At 41.6% G+C, this 20,294-nt stretch overlaps 1 protein-coding gene across 1 annotated transcript in view; it reads right to left on the bottom strand.

The window, feature by feature from the left end:
* Positions 1-12,940, bottom strand: part of LOC112256282 (polycomb group RING finger protein 3) — a 33,098-nt gene extending 20,158 nt beyond the window's left edge. The window contains exon 1 of the mRNA XM_024429428.2: positions 12,842-12,940. The gene's annotated coding sequence lies outside the window, so the exon portion shown is untranslated. The remainder of the gene's footprint in view (positions 1-12,841) is intronic.
* Between the last annotated feature and the right edge of the window lie 7,354 nt (positions 12,941-20,294).

The raw sequence follows: 20,294 nt of genomic DNA, 5'->3' as shown, positions 1-20,294 counted from the left end.
CATTGTATGGAGAGGAGATGTCCCTGAATTAATGTAACAAAATAAGAACCAGAGACATATTTAAAGTAACTTACAATCCACCAAAGCCTAAAAAATAAACAAGAAAAAGTGGTGTCCCCACATGACTCAAGGAACGACGTACTGCAGTACTTAGTCAATCCATTAGACATAGCCCTAGAGAGTCATTACTCTCTAGGCAGACCGCTTTGGAGTTGTGAGCCCGAAAACCCACTTCGACTTGGCTCCCACTACTCCCACCACTTTTTTTGGGCCTCTTGATCCTAAATGTTCATTCTCTTTTACTCTGTCTTGGACAATAAGAGTCTGCCTGTGTGCTGTTGTCTGCTCATCAGATCATGAAATTAGCCCACTTACTCCATTGAGATGAGTGAAGGAGAGCTGCTGAGGATGTATTAGAACCCTAGCCTGTGCTGTTTGGGTTCAAACTTGGGCTGCATCCAAAATCATGTATCAGAGTTGTTGTAACAGTTGCCACACTGTCGACTTGAACAGGTGCATTCAGTTGCAGAGCACTTGCAAGTGTGTTGACAGGACGTGTTAACCTGCCTTATAGAAACGTCTGTGGTCCTACGCACATCCTTAAAAACATAAATGCTGGGCTAATAAAGAATACTAGTACAGAACAAGAAGAGCCGCACACTGTTAAAGCTCCCAATTCATCGCTTTATTGACAGTGTTTCCATCCGAAACGGATCTTCGTCAGGTCAAGCACACTGAGTGCTTATATACACATTTCACCTCACATGACCATTGCGGACGTGACGCATGGTGGGTGCAAAAGAAACTGCTATCTTGCCCAACCTATTTTTCTGTGCAACCTTGATATTCCCAAACCAGCGGGTCAAGCAGTAGGACAGAATGCTCTCAATGAATGCTTTATAAAAGAGAACCATGATGGTTAGATCAACCTTAAAAAAGTGCAGTTTCCGTCGGAAATACCGTCTCCGTTGGCCCTTCTTAAAAATTGCGTCAGTACACTGAATCCAGGACAGCTTGTTGTCAATGACTAGCCCAAGGTATTTGTACTCCTCCACTATTTCAATGGGCTCACCTTTTATCAGTGATGGTGTGTGCATTGTAGTGTTCCTTCGAGAGTCAATCACCATGTCCCATTGTTTTTGATTTATTTCATTTCAGATGGGATGGCTTGCAGAGACAGCTGAACAAGAGTGCTTCATTAATGAATGTGCGACAATTCAAAGTTGCTAAGATGATAAACTGTCATAATCAAGGTGACAACTTTTCCATTACAATAGAAGACGGTAATGAAGGTTTGGTTCCAAACGCCTGCAGGTTCCTGATGAAGGAACAGTCATTCAACACGACACAGGATGACTCCGTGCATCACATTGACACACCATTGGCAAGGCACTCTAGCCAATCTAGCCAGTCTAGAGGGAATGCTTGTCAAAAACTGGTCTGCATGAACTAAGCCTATAACTATTGTCCTCCTTAATGCACATGCAATGTGATTGACGCTGGAGCTGGTACTCTGTAACCTCTGAAATTAGTGTTGAGCTATGGTGTTTAAATTGCTCTTTTCAATCCAGAATATTTACGGTGTATCGGCGGTGATAATGAATAAGGCTGTTCCTCTCGGGACGTCACATTATTGTGAAAACAAAAAACATGAACATCCTGAGTGGGAAAAAATATTTTTATTTGCAGATCGTGAATCTGAGAACGTTGATCTTTTATGACAAAACATCACAAAACTGGCACTATAATTCCTCTTGGATCACTAAAATTAAGATCTGTGGTTACTTACAGTGCCTTCAGAAAGTATTCAACCCATTGACTTATTCCACATTTTGTTGTGTTACAGTGTGAATTTTGTTTCCCCTCTCACACATCTACACACACTACACCATAATGACAAAGTGTAAATATGTTCATAGAATTTTTTGCACATTTGTTGGAAATTAAATATAAAAATATCTTATTTACATAGGTATTCACAACCCTTCGTCAATACATCTGGGTAAGCATCTAAGAGCTTTGCACAATATTAAAAATATAGAAATCTGTCAAGTTGGTCGTTGATCATTACTAGACAGGCATTTTCAAGTCTTGACATAGATTTCCAAGCAGATTTAATTCAAAACTGTAACCAAGCCACTCAGGAACATTCAATGTCGTCTTGGTAAGCAACTCCGGTGTATATTTGGCCTTGTGTTTTCGGTTATTGTCCTGCTGAAAGATGAATTTGTCTCCCAGTGTCTGTTGGAGAGCAGACAGAACCAGGTTTACCTCTAGTGCTTCCAGTGCTTAGCTCTATTCTGTTTCTTTTCCCCCCCCCACCCAAATCCCTAGTCCTTGCCAATGACAAGCATACCCATAACTTGGAAATATAAAGGGTGGTACTCAGTGATGTGTTGGAAGGACTGTTCAGCTTTTATTTTTTATTAATTAGTTTTTTTTAAATCTAAAAACATAATTCCACTTCGACATTATGCGGTATTATGTGTTTGCCAGTGACACAAAATCTCAATTTAATCCATTTAAAATTCTGGCTGTAACACAACAGAATGTGGAAAAAATAAAGGGGTGTGAATACTTTCTGAAGGCACTGTATCTATTTCATATTTATTGTTATGTTTATTGATCAGATACTATGCATTTTACCACAATTTCCACAACTACCAATTAAAAAATTCTCATTACCATAATTTTTTAACATTTATATAACTAGGCAAGTCAGTTAAGAACAAATTCTTATTTTCAATGACGGCCTAGGAACAGTGAGTTAACTGCCTGTTCAGGGGCAGAACGACATGTTTGTACCTTGTCAGCTCGGGGATATGAACTTGCAACCCTTTGGTTACTAGTCCAACGCTCTAACCACTAGGCTACCCTAATAGTTTCAATGTCCCAAAAAGTAATAAACAAATCAATTGCTAATATGTTTTTACATTGCTAACCAAATTAAAAGGCCTGAGTTAAGCATAACACTGAAAACAAATACATTTAAAATGTAATTGAACAGATGTATTTGTAATTTCTCATTACTGCAACACATAACCTTTCTGAATTGAGTTTATTCGTCATAATTACTTGTGTATACAAGGCGTGACGAGCACGCCCCATTTTCATCGACTGGGCTGTAGTGGAGCAGGTTGAGAGCTTCAAGTTCCTTGGTGTCCACATCAACAATCAGCAACAAACTATTATGGTCCAACAAAACCAAGAGTGTCGTGAAGAGGGCACGACAATGCCTATTCCCCTTCAGGAGACTGAAAAGATTTGGCATGGGCCCTCAGATCCTCAAAATGTTCTACAGCAGCACCATCGAGAGCATCCTGACTGGTTGCATCATGGACTGGTATGGAAACTGCTCGGCATCTGACGGCAGGGTGCTACAGAGGGTAGAGCGTATAGATTTCTCGGATAAAAAAGAGCAATGTTTTATATTTACCAAAGATTCAAGAATCTTATCTTGACAAGGAAGCCTTGAAAAGGGGTGATAATGATTAAGATCACTACTATCCCCGCCCCTATGGGGTGGCAGCACAAGAGCTGATTTCCATACTTTTGGAATATTTTCTGATAACAATTTTAAATAAAAAAATGTGGGGTTTTGAGCAAAAAACGATGGGCGCTACACTTAAGCAGACCGGGATCCAATTAATCGGCCCCTGTGGATTCCTTCTTATCTATTGCTAGTAAAGCATCCATTACTTATTTTTCTGTAAATAGCCTAAAAGAAAAGCTTTGTCTGTCATTTCTCTGATCATTCAGCAAGTTCCCCCTATCAGTATCCAGCGCAATATCATTGTGAATAGACTTAGAAGTTATTTCAAAGAGATAGCCTGCTGAAATAAAATGGTGATTAAATGCATCAATGAGAGCATATTATTCCATAATGAGGCCAGTGTCTGAATTAATTTGTTGTGGCAGAGAGGAGGAAGTAGAACCCTTCAGGGATTTGACAGTTTTCCAGAATTTAACCGGGTTCCCATTACAATCCGAAAGAGTGGTTACATAATAATCAGATTTAGCCTTACTGATTTGTATTACACCATCATTCCTCAGTTGCTTAAAGCATCATCTCTTTTATAGATGACTTCTGATAATTCGATCTGCCTTTAACCCTTCATTTTTTGAAGGGAGCGTGATTATCCACAATAGTAATGAAGACATCTTCAAAAAGGCAGAAAGCTAAATCAGGTTCAGGGATAGCTGAAATACAATCAAGGTGACTAAAATAAAGAATGTTGAAAAGCCTGTTCACTGATGTTTTTAAAGTTCCTCTTTGTGATAACACGCGGCTTAGATTTTTGTATTCTCGCATCTTTAACACAAACAACTGGGCAATGTTCATTAACGTCTTGGGCGAAGACACCAGTAGAAACATTGTTACCGGGAGTTAATCCACTTCACTTACTGTATTTCAATAATCAAAAGAGATATTTTTTCAAACTCAAGGTGTCATATCATATCTGACACCCTATTCTTTCAGCAAAGCATCTTTGAATCTTAATTCGGAATCAATATTTAAGAGTTTTTGGAAAACGTGGTCACATAAAAACGAGGGAGATTTTACTGTCATTCTGTTACCAAACTTTACATTTGCACTGTTCTTCGAGTAAATGTGTTTTTTATAAAATGTTCAGTGGAAATTGTTAAAGGTGTATGGTTGTTTAACTTTGCAATCAATCAGGTGTGGAAGCACCTTATACTGTGTGGAATCACTTGCTTTAAATATACTTTGTATGCCTCATTTATTTATTTATATATTTTTTATTAAACCTTTATTTAACCTTTATTTCACCTTTATTTAACCAGGAAGGCCAGTTGAGAAGAAATTCTCATTTACAAATGCGACCTGGCCAAGATAAAGCAAAGCAGTGCAACACAAACAACACAGAGTTACACATGGAATAAATAAACATACAGTCAATAATACAATAGAAAAATGGATTTACAGTGTGTGCAAATGAGGTAAGATAAGGGAGGTAAGGCGTGAGGAGGTAAGGCAATAAATAGGCCATAGTGGTGAAATAATTACAGTTTAGCAATTAAACACTGGAGTGATAAATGTGCAGAAGATGAATGTGCATGTAGAGATACTGGGGTGCAAAGGAGCAAAAAATAATAATAACAGTATGGGGATGAGGTAGTTGGATGGGCTATGCACAAATGGGCTATATACAGGTGCAGTGATCTGTGAGCTGCTCTGACAGCTGGTGCTTAAAGTTTGAGTTTTTACTCCAGTGTTTTCTTTATTTTGGCAAAAACAAATAAAGGCTATGCCTAATATACAGTGGGGTACGGAATGATTGGATCCCTTTAAAAAGATGAGCAAAAAAAGACTAAAATAAGTCATACAAATACTGAGTTATAGTGTATGCTCCAAAACATTTACTTATTATATTAGGTTATACCAATACAATTGCTCAGAAAAAGACATTTAGTTAATTAAGTCATATTTAAAGATCTAAAAAAGATAGGGGTCAAAGGTATCGGATCCCCTGTTTTCAATACTCCAGCACCCAAAACATGTAAACATTATTAATGTGACCAGTGTTCAATGACTAGAATACAGTATATACAGTGCCTTCAGAAAGTATTCACACTCCTTGACTTTTCCCACATTTTGTTGTGTTACAGCCTGAATTTAAAATCAATTTAAATTGAGATTTTGTGTCACTGGCCTACACACAATACCCCAAAATGTTAAACGTGGAACGTGGCGTAGGTGTCCGCAACGAGGCTGGTTTTCCCTTTATAATCTGTGAATGTCTGGAGTCCCTGCCACATACATCTCGTGTCTGAGCCGTTGCATTGCGACTCTTGGTCCCCGTACTGTCGTTTTGCCTCTGATTGTCTCACGGAGGTCATAGCTAGTCTGTTTGTACATGTCCATGTTCACAGTCACCTTGCCATGGTTAAATGTGGTGGTTTGCGCTTTCAGTTTTGCACAAATTATGCCCTCTATTAGAGGTCGACTGATTAATCAGAATGGCCTATTAATCAGGGCTGATTTCAAGTTTCATAACAATCGGCAATCTGAATTTTTGGACGCTGATTATGGCCGATTATACTGAAATCCACAAGGAAACTGTGTGGAAGGCTTACCACCTGTCACGCGAATGCAGGCAACAAGGAGCCATGGTAAGTTGCTAGCTAGCATTAAACTTATCTTATAAAAAACAATCAATCTTAACATAATCACTAGTTAACTACACATGGTTGACGATATTAATAGTTTAACAAGCTTGTCCTGTGTTGCATGTAATCAATGGGGTGGCTGAAATTGTGTCACTTCTCTTGCGTTCAGTGTAAGCAGAGTCAGGGTATATGCAGCAGTTTGGGTCGCCTGGCTTGTTGCGAACTGTGTGAAGACCATTTCTTCCTAACAAAGACCAAAATTAATTTGCCTGAATTTTACATAATTATGACATAACATTGAAGGTTGTGCAATGTAACAGCAATATTTAGACTTAGGGTTCCCACCCGTTCGATAAAATACGGAACGGTACCGGATTTTACCATATTAATGACCTAAGGCTCGTATTTCTGTGTGTTTATTATATAATAATTAAGTCAATTATTTGATATTTGATAGAGCAGTCTGACTGAGCGGTGGTAGGCAGCAGCAGGCTCGTAAGCATTCATTCAAACCTGTCACGCTCTGACCATAGAGAGCTTTTAATTAATCTATGTTGGTTAGGTCGGAGTGTGACTAGGGTGGGTCATCTAGGTAATTATATTTCTATGTTGGCCTGGTGTGGTTCCCAATCAACGGCAGCTGTTTATCGTTGTCTGTGATTGGGGATGATATTTAGGCAGCCATTTCCCCATTGTGCTTTGTAGGATCTTGTCTTGGTATAGTTGCCTGCGAGCACTTCTTTTGAGCTTCACGTTTCATTTTTACGCTTTATTGCATTTATTATTTTCTTTGAGTTTCACTTCATAATAAAGAGGATGGAACCATACCACGCTGCATCTTAGTCCACTTATTATAACGATCGTGACAAAACCGCACTTTCATCCGTTTGCCAGCAGCTTTTCGCAATGCTTGAAGCACAGCGCTGTTTATGACTTCAAGCCTATCAACTCCCAAGATTAGGCTGGCAATACTATAGTGCCTATAAGAACATCCAACAGTCAAACGTATATGAAATACAAATGGTATAGAAAGAAATAGTCCTATAAGTCCTATAATAACTACAACCTAAAACATCTTAACTGGGAATATTGAAGACTCATGTTAAAAGTTTTCATGTGTTCTCATGTTCTGAGCAAGGAACTTAAACGTTAGCTCTCTTACATGGAACATATTGCACTTTTACTTTCCTCTCCAACACTGTGTTTTTGCATTATTTAAACCAAATTGAACAGGTTTCATTATTTATTTGAGACTAAATAGAGTTTATTTATGTACTATATTAAGTTAAAATAAAAGTGTTTATTGTTCATTCAGTATTGTTGTAATTGTCATTATTACAAATATATGTATAAAAATCGTCCGATTAATCGGAACCGGCTTTTTTTGGTCCTCCAATAATCGGTATCGCCTTTGAAAAATCATAATCGGTCGACCTCTACCCTCTATCCACGGTTTTTGGTTTAGATAAGTTCTAATCATCACAGTGGGAACAACATCCTCTATGCACTTATTGATTAACCCCATCACCGAGTCACTGTATACATCGATACAATTCTCAGAAGTGACCGGAAACATACCCCAGTCCATGTGATGAAAACAATCTTGAAGCATAGATTCCGATTGGTCAGACCAACGTTGAATCGTCCTTAACACGGGAGCTTCCTATTTTAAGTTTCCGCCTATAAATGGGGGGGAGCAGAATGGAAGCTTTTGCTTCATTCATTTGCTGAAGGGAGGCTGGGGGAGGGCCTTGTAGCAATGATCCAGGGTCCATGTTGCACATGTAGAACAGGAGATGTGTTGATAGAATTTCGGTAGCATTTTCCTCAGATTTAAGTCCCCAGATACAATAAATGCGGCCTCAGAATATGCGGTTTCCAGTTTGAACATAGTCCAGTGTAGTTCCTTGAGAGTGGACGCAGTGTCGGCTTGGGGGGGAATATACACGGCAGTGATGATGACCGAAGAAAATTCTCTTCGAATGTGATGCGGTCGGCATTTGAAAGTGAGGTATTCCAGATCGGGAGAACAAAAGGTATTGAGTTCCTGTACTTTACTACAATCACACCATGAGTTGTTAATCATGAAACAAACCCACCCTACTTTATTTTTCTCTAAGAGTTCTTTCTTCCCATCAGCACGATGGACAGAAAACTCAGCTGGCTGAATGGACGGGGTTCCTGGTACTGGGTCAAGTTCATGATGCTGTTGACCTTAACAAGGGCCCCAGGACCAATGGAAGCAAAATAGCCCCAAAACATCAAAGATCCACCACCATATTCTAAAGTAAGAATTAGGTATTTTATTGTGTTTCCATCAGAAGTGTGACACTAAAGAGTTGTGGCGAGCAGAATCAACAACCTCTCCATCATTCAAGACTGTTGCTTTGTGAGAAGGTGTTAAAGTTCACAGTTAGCCTTTGTTATGTAAATGAAAGCTGAAAAGTACCCAGGGCCTTGCCTTGGCTCCAACTTAGAGCAGGTCTGCCGGAGTCATGGCCCAGTGAGACACGGGTGCCGGCAGGCATAGATGGAAACAGAAAAGTCTGAGCCTTTGGGTAAAACACTGGGGTAAATTCTCGATTGAAATTGGGCAACACACACAAACACACACACATGCAAACACACACACAGACACACAGGCACAAAGAGCCCCTGTTGGCAGCCTGTGGGCAGTGGAGTGTTTGGGTCCAGTGTAGACTGGGCGACAGCCTGGGAGTAGGACACTGAGGCCTGTATCAGCAGAGGCAGCCAGGAGGAGAACACTCTTGTTGTGGCTGATGCATTGGATTCACTTCAAACACACATACACACACACACACGGGTGCACGTGCACACACACACACACACACACTGTTTATTCTACTCTTCTAAATGCTCTCTGATGGTCCCAACTGACTCATGAATGAGAGTTGGTGCCAAAAGGGATAGACAGACCAAACAAGTGTTCAAATGTGAAGCAAGCTGCACTAATGTGATGAGATGCCAGAAAGCCTTCTTATGTGTTGTTATGTGTCATGCAGTGGCCAAATCGGAATAATGAGTTATGAAAATGGTGTGACCATTTTGGTTTGTGAAGTGGAGTTGCCTGATTGGTAGAACACAGCTAGAAACATTTACGCAATATGACATGGACTAGCATGAGGAAATCCTCAGAATTGACCACACTTGTCAAACAGTGTAGTGCGTTTAGGCCCTATCTGATTCCCTGGCCAGTTTAGGTACTGGGTAATGCAATGGACAGTGACTGCTGTAGATTGAGACAAATTGATCTTGGGTAGTGCGCAGGAACACACACATAGTCAAGGAGCTTGTGAATAAACCCTATCATCATCAGCAGCAGCAGTTGCATCAGACTACCGCAACAGGAGTGAGACAGAGGAGGAGATAAGGAGTAAAACAAGGAAATGTGGATCCTTCAGGTTCTGTTGAGCCATGTTGTTGTCTTTCATTAACTAAGAAGCACAGCGAACAACTTTTCAGCTAACAAAGTTTCAGCCATCACCGTTTGTTTACACTAGACACTATCACCGATCAGGAACAACTATTATTGTTTTATACACCGATAACCATTCCTCCGGTTAAGGTGAACTTTGGTCAAGCGGTTGGGTTTCCCTTGAATGGCATTGCTAGATAGCTAGAGGCCCTCTTCAGAGACACTGGGCTTAGGCCTATGTGTCTTTAAATGTGTCTTGTAGAGGATGTCCACGTTGTCAGCATAGTGTAATTTACACTTAGGAACTACATGTTCAGTCTATAACAATGCTCTCATAATGTGTATGGTGCCACTGCCTCTGTACTTCAGCGTGGATTTCGATAACGTTCCCAAATCCTTTAGGCTCTATCAGGGGTTCATGGCGCGATCCCTCAGCGCATGCTTGTTTTCACCTTTGCATTATCGCGACAAATGTATACCTTTGAGTCTTGACATAAAGTACATTTTGTATTTTTCAACTAAAATATATACTGTCGGAATGGGGGAGGGGGGGCTGGTATAGGTGTGACACTATGCGTGAGGTGGAAGGGGGACGGTTCAGCAACAGTCTCCGATTTGGAGATTTAGCAACAAAAAAACACATTTGAAAAATACAACTTTCACCTCACATCAAAAACTAGGAATTTTAATGACTTCTAATCACAAAGCTATATTCAGACGTAAGACTAAAAGGCAGTTAGTTGTAAACTAACAAATCCTAAACCAGAACCTTAACTAACAGCCGTTACACAACGAGGGTTGGCAGTGGCAGTTGGCAGTGGCACTACATAAGCAAGTCACCGCCTATTCGGTTCATGAACACAGCCTAAACCTTCTTAATTTGACCATTTTTAGCCCATCTGAAAGCCCATCTAACACACAGTTGAAATGTATCCTTACGGAATTTAGGACAGTACTTTACAGTACAACACAGACTAAAGTGGTAATAACATGGCAATAACGGGGTAATAAGTTATAAGTGACACACTGAAAATGTACTCCTCTCAGACATCCACAAGGATATAGGACGTAGGGTATAGTGGGTGATTTGGGATTGGGTTACTTGAATTGCTTCACAAAGCCTTCACATTACCACTTTCAAATTGGCAAGTGTTCCTGGATTCAGTCCAGTGCCCATCAGTTAACTAGAATTTAGAGATTTTGCTAAATGCATGAATGATAGGCCATATACCATGGCCTGGGTAAGCATCAACAGGCTAACTAGCCCCATCTGTCAAACTCAGAAAGCAACAGCCAGTGGATCATTTGTTCCCTAAATCTTGGTTCCCTAAATCTTAATCTGTCTGTGTGCGTGTGTGTGTGTGTGTGTGTTGTGTGTGTGTTTGTGTGGTGTGTGTGTGTGTGTGTGTGTGGGGTGTGTGTGTGTGTGTGTGTGTGTGTGTGTGTGTGTGTGTGTGCAGTGTGTGTGCAGTGAGTGAAAACCACTGGATTAGCACAATTGGTTGTGTGAACCAGTTTTTCAGGATGTTGGCATACAACAGCAACAGTCAGGGTAGTGAACTGATACAGTTAGGACCTACTTCCCTCTATGGGTGTAATCCACTCAAGAGTGTAGAGAAACTCCTACACATAGTGCAGAATGTTGAGTAGGTCTGGTCTTGTTCCCAAAATGAATAGGATTTGTACATGCACAAGGTCTATAACCAACATCGTGTGTTCCCTTTTCATGTGTCTGCATAAGCATCAAAGAAGGGATGAAGTGGGATATGGTTCAAAGAGGTGATATCTAGTTTCTTGTCCATCTGTTGTTTTGCTCTGCTGGTCACTGATCAGCGATTCTCATTAACAACAGTCAACACACCTTGACAAAGAAGGTGGTACGGAATGGAACTGAATGGATTTGAACCAAATCCCCCAAAATGTTGGTAGATTCCCCTAATAGTTTGTATTTTGGCATTTCAGCAACACTTATCGATAGCCCTAACACTTGTACTATGACCAAAACAAACTCAACTACATTACAATGTAAATACTACAATGTAACAACAAGGTCGATGTGGTAGTAGGCTAATTACAGCGTTACCACAGGTATAAGAGCAGCTTTACATATGGGCTATTCTATACACAGCTGAGCATACTAACCATAGCATCATGGATAGAGAGACTGCCACAAAGCTGTAGCCTAATGGCCAGTAGTTGCACCACTGTCAAGGGGCCATCAACATGTGGAATCTTTGTATGGCTACCTTAGTTCTTTGTAAAGTGTGAGTGGGTGTGTTTTTTATTTATTTATTTGACTGTTCATAGCAAAGGCTGTTATGAAGAGAAGAACAGCCTTCTTAAATTGATCTAAGGTAGGTTTCATGACCAACGATATTGAAAATAGCCAACGGCTCTCTGCAATTTTCCCCCTGATCAATCAATTTAAGACAAACCAGGAATGAAGAAGCTGTGCATGTTTAGATATATTTATTACTTCAAAAGCAAAGTAGGTAATGCTACAATAAAAGTTCAGTAATTTTGTTCCTGTCTGACTTTTTAAACTGCCTTGTGCTATTATGCAAGTCATAAACCATTGAATCCATATAGTCTGAAGTCAGGAAAACCCACCTATGTTTAGCTTCTTAGCCACTTATATTGCTATATTGTGCCATGACCCACAGAGTCATTTACATATTGCTGTCCCTGATTACAAGACATCAATCTACCAAAAGAGAGACTTGTTGGCTCGACCCTTCACCAAAACCCCACAATGTAACAGCTCCATACAGTCAGACGGGGCCGTAATAGCCCCGAAAAAGCAATAACTTTCTTTTGTCTAGATTAAATCATGTGGCGACAACTACACCATCGTGCATTTAACACCGAACTTTCGAAACCCGAAGGCGTTAATGTTGGACCATGGTTTTTCAAGAACATTCCAGGCAATGGGAAAGATTGGTCTCTGCAAACAACACAAATATTATGCGAGACATGTGAGCGTCTACGAGAGCTCCCTTCATAAAGAACAAAAAGCGTGCTTCGCTGCTATCCAAACCCTCCGGTATAATGCACTCTTCCTTGAAAAGGATCCCAGTGCCTAACTGCAGGGCCCGGCGCCGCCATACACTACAACATTGGCACATACAACAACACGTATGGCATGTCCATACCACCAAGCGGAAAAGACACAGACACAAATGAATAAGAACAATACAAATCGCAGCCATAAATCAATAAAAGACGCATTAATGCATTAATACGCCTGAAATATTTCAAGTCAAACGAACTAACCTGTTTGAGAACAGTACAGTCCGCTGGATATTGGGTTGAACGCGAGTTAAATGCACTATCGGTAAAACAAAGAGGCGAAAATGTCCGGGCAATACCGAAACAGGCCGAAACACCATTTGGAGCTTTGCTGAGCATGCGCTGATTAGTCGAGGGGGAGGAGGGTTGAACGAGAGTCGACGAAAAGGTAACATTATAGGGAGCGCCCCATTCATTTAAAATAATTCACAATTTTGATACATTTCTATACATTTTAGAATTCCGGGAAATGACCCCAAAAAACACACAATGAAATCGAGGGTAATTTATGGGCAAGACCTGCGGACTATGTTGTCAGAATAAGTTTCTTTGCTAATAGCCCACTACTGTATTAGGAGTTATGTATGTCATCTCAGTCAATTTGATGATGATAACACCATACATTGATGTCTGAGATGTAGCACATTAGGATGTCAAAAGTAAAAGGTGGATGCTTGTGCTAAAATGTACCCTGATGTAGAATGATGTTGACAAAAAGAGCAATATTTATTTAATATTACTGCAAGATAGGGTGTTTATAAATCGCCCTGTGAACACACTTCCAATAAGTTTGAGATGTGTTCAGTGTGGATTGAGTTTCGAAGTAGGACCGGGCTCATTAGGGGAGATTTTAAAAGTCCTCCAACAAGTTTAACATATTAATCAAACATTTTATTAATTCAGACAATAACTCAGAAGAGCGTTATGCCACTCCACCAATAGAGTGCCAGTTGGGTAGTGCTATTTGGTTAAGTTAAGCAAATTATTTAACCTGTATTTAACATTCTATCATAAAGAGCTTGTGTTCAAGTTAATAAAAAAACATGTTTTTACATCTCCAGAGGTTCAATTAAGAAAAATTACTATAAAAGGTGGCAATTCAAGTAACCAGGTTGATTGTAACAGGGTTGGAGTTTTCATCTTAAATCAGTCATAACTCCCATTGTGACGGGGTAATGGAATGTTGTGAGCAAACAGGGAGGAGCAAATGAATGCAAGCTTCACAAAAAATAGCAAAAAACATTAAAACACAACATTAAAACATTTGTAGCCTATCTATGGTTGATGTGTTATCAAATCAAATGTATTTATATAGCCCTTCGTACATCAGCTGATATCTCAAAGTGCTGTACAGAAACCCAGCCTAAAACCCCAAACAGCAAGCAATGCAGGTGTAGAAGCACGGTGGCTAGGAAAACTCCCTAGAAAGGCCAAAACCTAGGAAGAAACCTAGAGAGGAACCAGGGTATGTGGGGTGGCCAGTCCTCTTCTGGCTGTGCCGGGTGGAGATTATAACAGAACATGGCCAAGATGTTCAAATGTTCATAAATGACCAGCATGGTCCAATAATAATAAGGCAGAACAGTTGAAACTGGAGCAGCAGCATGGCCAGGTGGACTGGGGACAGCAAGGAGTCATCATGTCAGGTAGTCCTGAGGCATGGTCCTAGGGCTCAGGTCCTCCGAGAGAGAGAAAGAAAGAGAGAAAGAGAGAATTAGAGAGAGCACACTTAAATTCACACAGGACACCGAATAGGACAGGAGAAGTACTCCAGATATAACAAACTGACCCTAGCCCCCCGACACATGAACTACTGCAGCATAAATACTGGAGGCTGAGACAGGAGGGGTCAGGAGACACCCCCGGACAGGGCCAAACAGGAAGGATATAACCCCACCCATTTTGCCAAAGCACAGCCCCCACACCACTAGAGGGATAACTTCAACCACCAACTTACCATCCCGAGACAAGGCTGAGTATAGCCTACAAAGATCTCTGCCACGGCACAACCGGGGGGCAGACAGGATGATCACATCAGTGACTCAACCCACTCAGGTGACGCACCCCTCTCAGGGACGGTATGAGAGAGCCCCAGTAAGCCAGTGACTCAGCCCCTGTAATAGGGTTAGAGGCAGAGAATCCCAGTGGAAAGAGGGGAACCGGCCAGGCAGAGACAGCAAGGGCGGTTCGTTGCTCCAGAGCCTTTCCGTTCACCTTCCCACTCCTGGGCCAGACTTCACTCAATCATATGACCCACTGAAGAGATGAGTCTTCAGTAAAGACTTAAAGGTTGAGACCGAGTTTGCGTCTCTGACATGGGTAGGCAGACCGTTCCATAAAAACAGAGCTCTATAGGAGAAAGCCCTGCCTCCAGCTGTTTGTTTAGAAATTCTAGGGACAATTAGGAGGCCTGCGTCTTGTGACTGCAGATTTGTTATGTTATCTGTATTTAACTAGGCAAGTCAGTTAAGAATAAATTCCTATTTACAATGACATCCTACCCCAGCCAAATCTGGGTACTGCCCTATGGGACTCCCAATCAAGGCCAGATGTAATACAGCCTGGATTTGAACCAGGGATTGTAGTGATGTCTTGCACAGAGATGCAGTGCCTTAGACCGCTGCACCACTCAGGAGCCCTATGCTTGATCTGCTCAGTTTTCCTCCACGTAACAACAGAAAATGGTCAAAAAGAGTAGAATACTTTGATACTCTTAGACAATTCAATGTTTCTTTAGAAAAAATCATTTAAAAAGGAACATTTTCACCATATTAAAATGACAGTTCAGTTCACGTAACAGAGTTGACCTTAAAATGAGGGACAAACATAAATTAATCACTACTCGCTTTAAATAAATATGAATCTTCAAAAATGACTGTCAAAGCAACAAAGTAACTAGGCCTTTACAATGATGGAAAAACTTGGGGACATTTCTGCACTAAGTGGGTTAAAATCTTCCTAGAAGTCAGAAAAACATGAGGAGGGACACGTCAAAATGCAGATTTTTGGCACTTCAGCAAGTAATTATGCAAAACAAACTCATATTTATCAAATTGTCCATGTGGTCTATATTGAAATAAATTTCATTTATATAACAGGAATTTAAAATGCAATATTGGTGCACAATTTCTACTCCATATATCAAAGGGACGCAAAAGGCACTTTCTTCCTGGAAGGACCCAACTGCTTAGAGGGTGGTTAAGGGCTTATGCCAGGAGATTAGGTCAAACCTTATCAGAGAATATTTGCTTTTTCAGTATGTTTCAACATAGGTACACAGTTTACAGGTAGTCCTACACACATCCTTAACATGAGTAATCAAGCACCAGATTGAAAAGCCTCTATTAATCAATTGTGTTAACCTGACTAGCCGCTTCCAGTGGCCTACACATTGACATAACAAAATCCATGTGACAACACATGACAGCCTATCAGTGGAGTCTCGTCAGAGGAGGAAGGGGTGGATCACCCCCCTCAGTGAATTTCATAAAAATAAAAACGGTAAAACATTTAAAAAGTGATCCTTTTTAGATAAAACTACACAAAATATATTCACATCAACTAATAATTCATTAAAACACACTGTTTTGCAACTAAGGTCTAAAGTAGCCTCAACCACACTCTGTATTGTAGTCCTATGGCTTAGCTTCTGTCCTCCTCTGGGTACATTGATTTCAGTACAAACCTAGAAGGCTCATGGTTCCCACCCCGTTCCATAGACTTACACAGTAATTATGACAACTTCCAGAGGACGTCCCCCAACCTATCAGAGCTCTTGCAGCATGAACTGACATGTTGTCCACCCAATCAAAGAATTAGAGAATTAATATAAACTCAGCAAAAAAAGAAAAGTCCTCTCACTGTCAAATGTGTTAATTTTCAGCAAACTTAACATGTGTAAATATTTGTATGAACATAACAAGATTCAACAACTGAGACATAAACTGAACAAGTTCCACAGACATGTGACTAACAGAAATGGAATAATGTGTCCCTGAACAAAGGAGGGGTCAGAATCAAAAGTGACAGTCAGTATCTGGTGTGGCCACCAGCTGGATTAAGTACTGCAGAACATCTCTTCTTTGAGGAAAAGATTATGATTTTTAGAAAGCAAATTACGGACTCCTCTTTAAATCTGCGTATTCCTTTTAAGCTCAGTTGTCCTGAGTCTGCACAACTCTCCCAGGACCTAGGATCAAGAGAGACGCTCAAGTGTTTTAGTACTATATCTCTTGACACAATGATGAAAATAATCATGGCCTCTAAACCTTCAAGCTGCATACTGGACCCTATTCCAACTAAACTACTGAAAGAGCTGCTTCCTGTGCTTGGCCCTCCTATGTTGAACATAATAAACGGCTCTCTATCCACCGGATGTGTACCAAACTCACTAAAAGTGGCAATAATAAAGCCTCTCTTGAAAAAGCCAAACCTTGACCCAGAAAATATAAAAAACTATCGGCCTATATCAAATCTTCCATTCCTCTCAAAAATTTTAGAAAAGGCTGTTGCGCAGCAACTTACTGCCTTCCTGAAGACAAACAATGTATACGAAATGCTTCAGTCTGGTTTTAGACCCCATCATAGCACTGAGACGGCACTTGTGAAGGTGGTAAATGACATTTTAATGGCATCGGACCGAGGCTCTGCATCTGTCCTCGTGCTCCTAGACCTTAGTGCTGCTTTTGATACCATCGATCACCACATTCTTTTGGAGAGATTGGAAACCCAAATTGGTCTACACGGACAAGTTCTGGCCTGGTTTAGATCTTATCTGTCGGAAAGATATCAGTTTGTCTCTGTGAATGGTTTGTCCTCTGACAAATCAACTGTAAATTTAGGTGTTCCTCAAGGTTCCGTTTTGGGACCACTATTGTTTTCACTATATATTTTACCTCTTGGGGATGTTATTCGAAAACATAATGTTAACTTTCACTGCTATGTGGATGACACACAGCTGTACATTTCAATGAAACATGGTGAAGCCCCAAAATTGCCCTTGCTAGAAGCATGTGTTTCAGACATAAGGAAGTGGATGGCTGCAAACTTTCTACTTTTAAACTCGGACAAAACAGAGATGCTTGTTCTAGGTCCCAAGAAACAAAGAGATCTTCTGTTGAATCTGACAATTAATCTTAATGGTTGTACAGTCGTCTCAAATAAAACTGTGAAGGACCTCGGCGTTACTCTGGACCCTGATCTCTCTTTTGAAGAACATATCAAGACCATTTCAAGGACAGCTTTTTTCCATCTACGTAACATTGGAAAAATCAGAAACTTTCTGTCCAAAAATGATGCAGAAAAATTAATCCATGCTTTTGTCACTTCTAGGTTAGACTACTGCAATGCTCTCCTTTCCGGCTACCCGGATAAAGCACTAAATAAACTTCAGTTGGTGCTAAATACAGCTGCTAGAATCCTGACTAGAACCAAAAAAATTGATCATATTACTCCAGTGCTAGCCTCTCTACACTGGCTTCCTGTCAAAGCAAGGGCTGATTTCAAGGTTTTACTGCTAACCTACAAAGCATTACATGGGCTTGCTCCTACCTATCTCTCTGATTTGGTCCTGCCGTACATACCTACACGTACGCTACGGTCACAAGACGCAGGCCTCCTAATTGTCCCTAGAATTTCTAAGCAAACAGCTGGAGGCAGGGCTTTCTCCTATAGAGCTCCATTTTTATGGAACGGTCTGCCTACCCATGTCAGAGACGCAAACTCGGTCTCAACCTTTAAGTCCTTACTGAAGACTTATCTCTTCAGTGGGTCATATGATTGAGTGTAGTCTGGCCCAGGAGTGGGAAGGTGAACGGAAAGGCTCTGGAGCAACGAACCGCCCTTGCTCTCTCTGCCTGGCCGGTTCCCCTCTTCCCACTGGGATTCTCTGCTTCTAACCCTATTACAGGGGCTGAGTCACTGGCTTACTGGGGCTCTCTCATGCCGTCCCTGGAAGGGGTGCATCACCTGAATGGGTTGATTCACTGATGTGGTCATCCTGTCTGGGTTGGCGCCCCCCCTTGGGTTGTGCCATGGCGGAGATCTTTGTGGGCTATACTCAGCCTTGTCTCAGGATGGTAAGTTGGTGGTTGAAGATATCCCTCTAGTGGTGTGGGGGCTGTGCTTTGGCAAAGTGGGTGGGGTTATATCCTTCCTGTTTGGCCCTGTCTGGGGGTGTCCTCGGATGGGGCCACAGTGTCTCCTGACCCCTCCTGTCTCAGCCTCCAGTATTTATGCTGCAGTAGTTAATGTGTCGGGGGGCTAGGGTCAGTTTGTTATATCTGGAGTACCTCTCCTGTCCTATTCGGTGTCCTGTGTGAATCTAAGTGTGCGTTCTCTAATTCTCTCTTTCTCTCTCTCTCTCTCGGAGGACCTGAGCCCTAGGACCATGCCCCAGGACTACCTGACATGATGACTCCTTGCTGTCCCCAGTCCACCTGGCCGTGCTGCTGCTCCAGTTTCAACTGTTCTGCCTTATTATTATTGGACCATGCTGGTCATTTATGAACATTTGAACATCTTGGCCATGTTCTGTTATAATCTCCACCCGGCACAGCCAGAAGAGGACTGGCCACCCCACATAGCCTGGTTCCTCTCTAGGTTTCTTCCTAGGTTTTGGCCTTTCTAGGGAGTTTTTCCTAGCCACCGTGCTTCTACACCTGCATTGCTTGCTGTTTGGGGTTTTAGGCTGGGTTTCTGTACAGCACTTTGAGATATCAGCTGATGTACGAAGGGCTATATAAATACATTTGATTTGATTTGATTTGATCTCCTCCTCATGGACTGCACCAGATTTGCCAGTTCTTGCTGTGACATGTTACCCCACTCTTCCACCAAGGCACCTGCAAGTTCCCGAACATTTCTGGGGGGAATGGCCCTAGCCCTCACCCTCCGATCCAACAGGTCCCAGACGTGCTCAATGGGATTGAGATCCGGGCTCTTCGCAGGCCATGGTAGAACACTGACATTTCTGTCTTGCAGGAAATCACGCACAGAACTAGCAGTATGGCTGGTGGCATTGTCATGCTGGAGGGTCATGTCAGGATGAGCCTGCTGGAAGGGTACCACATGCGGGAGGAGGATGTCTTCCCTGTAACGCACAGCGTTGAGATTGCCTGAAATGGCAACAAGCTCAGTCCGATGATGCTGTGACACACCGCCCCAGACCATGGACCCTCCACATCCATATCGATCCCGCTCCAGACTACAGGCCTCGGTGTAACGCTCATTCTTTCGACGATAAACGCGGATCCGATCATCACCCCTGGTGAGACAAAACCGCGACTCGTCAGTGAAGAGCACTTTTTGCCAGTCCTGTCTGGTCCAGCGACGAACGACGAACGATCAGCTGTCCGTCCAGTCTCCCTGTAGCGCTGTCTTCGGTGCCTCACATTGCAGACATTGCAATTTATTTCCCTGGCCACATCTGCAGTCCTCATGCAAGCCTAAGGCACATTCACACAGATGAGCAGGAACCCTGGACATCTTTCTTTTTGTGTTTTCAGAGTCAGTAGAAAGGCCTCTTTGGTGTCCTAAGTTTTCCCTAACTGTGACCTTAATGGCCTACCGTCTGTAAGCTGTTAGTGTCTTAACGACCGTTCCACAGGTGCATGTTCATTCATTGTTTATGGTTCATTGAACAAGCATGGAAAATAGT

The sequence above is a fragment of the Oncorhynchus tshawytscha genome, linkage group LG08 (genome assembly GCF_018296145.1).
Source record: "Oncorhynchus tshawytscha isolate Ot180627B linkage group LG08, Otsh_v2.0, whole genome shotgun sequence".
In the NCBI taxonomy this organism is placed as follows: Eukaryota; Metazoa; Chordata; class Actinopteri; order Salmoniformes; family Salmonidae; genus Oncorhynchus; species Oncorhynchus tshawytscha.
Note: the sequence above shows the minus strand (reverse complement) of the source record. Positions and strands in the feature narration are given on the sequence as shown.